The sequence below is a fragment of the Oncorhynchus mykiss genome, chromosome 21, assembly GCF_013265735.2.
Source record: "Oncorhynchus mykiss isolate Arlee chromosome 21, USDA_OmykA_1.1, whole genome shotgun sequence".
Classification (NCBI taxonomy): Eukaryota; Metazoa; Chordata; class Actinopteri; order Salmoniformes; family Salmonidae; genus Oncorhynchus; species Oncorhynchus mykiss.
Window position 1 is genome coordinate 43,334,769 of NC_048585.1, and position 1,129 is coordinate 43,335,897.

At 41.4% G+C, this 1,129-nt stretch overlaps 1 protein-coding gene across 3 annotated transcripts in view; it reads left to right on the forward strand.

Annotated features, from left to right (window-relative positions):
* The first annotated feature begins 911 nt into the window (after positions 1 to 911).
* LOC110500504 (tyrosine-protein kinase FRK) overlaps positions 912 to 1,129 on the forward strand; it is a 10,100-nt gene continuing 9,882 nt past the window's right edge. For 2 of the 3 annotated variants that reach the window (XR_005038608.1, XM_036957911.1), the window contains exon 1: positions 912 to 1,066. The gene's annotated coding sequence lies outside the window, so the exon portion shown is untranslated. The remainder of the gene's footprint in view (positions 1,067 to 1,129) is intronic. The other variant, XM_036957912.1, reaches the window with a different exon arrangement.

Sequence of the window (1,129 nt, forward strand, 5' to 3'; positions counted from 1 at the left end):
AGTTTATAATTTGAAAAGGCTAATTGATCATTAGAAAACCCTTTTGCAATTATGTTAGCACAGCTGAAAACTGTTTTTCGGATTAAAGAAGCAATAAAACTAGCCTTCTTTTAGAGTAGTTCAGTATCTGGAGCATCAGCATTTATGGGTTTGATTACAGGCTCAAAATGGCCAGAGCCAAAGGACTTTCTTCTGAAACTCATCAGTCTATTCTTGTTCTGAGAAATGAAGGCTATTCCATGTGAAATTGCCAAGAAACTGAATATCTCGTACAAGCTGTGTGCTACTGCCTTCACAGAACAGAGCAAACTGTCTCTAACCAGAATAGAAAGAGGAGTGGGAGGCCCCTGTGCACAACTGAGCAAGAGGACAAGTACATTGGTGTCTAGTTTGAGAAACAGACACCTCACAAGTCCTCAACTGGCAGCTTCATTAAATAGTACCCGCAAAACACCAGTCTCAACATCAACAGTGAAGAGGCGACTCCGGGATGCTGGCAGAGTTCTAGGCAGAGTTTCAAAGAAAAAGACATATCTCAGACTGGCCATACATTTTGGGCGTTAGGCATTTCGGTATTGCCTCTCCTCTTTCGTGGAAATGCAGTGAGGAAATGAAACTTAGAGTTGCGTTACCAAAGAGGAGGAGGCGATTCAAGATGGGTAACTTGGCCCAATCTGTCCCCACCAGGCGAGGAGTTATGCGTGGTGGTCAATGAGAGTGTCGAATTTGGCCAACATCAAAAAATGATGTCTTCTTTGCAACATTAAGCTAATTTGATCGAATAAAAGTTTCGTGATGGTTAGGTTGTTACGAATGTTCTGATATAAGCATACACACATGGCATACCGGGAACATTGAAAAAAACGATTTAATATTCGAGTTGTGCCTGTTTGTCACACGATTATATGCCTTCTCATTGGCTAGAATGGCCCCACGTGATCTCGCCTCCTCTCTCTAAGGAAGAGAATCCTGTTAGACCTGACCATCTCGTCATTATATAAATATCTCTGGCATAACTTTAGTATGACATAGTTCTTTCTGTTGGTTGGTCTGGTCAATATCAAAGGTAAGTGTAATTATGGACCGATTGGTGAATCTTCAGGTAAATGTATTATTGGGAAACCCTGAA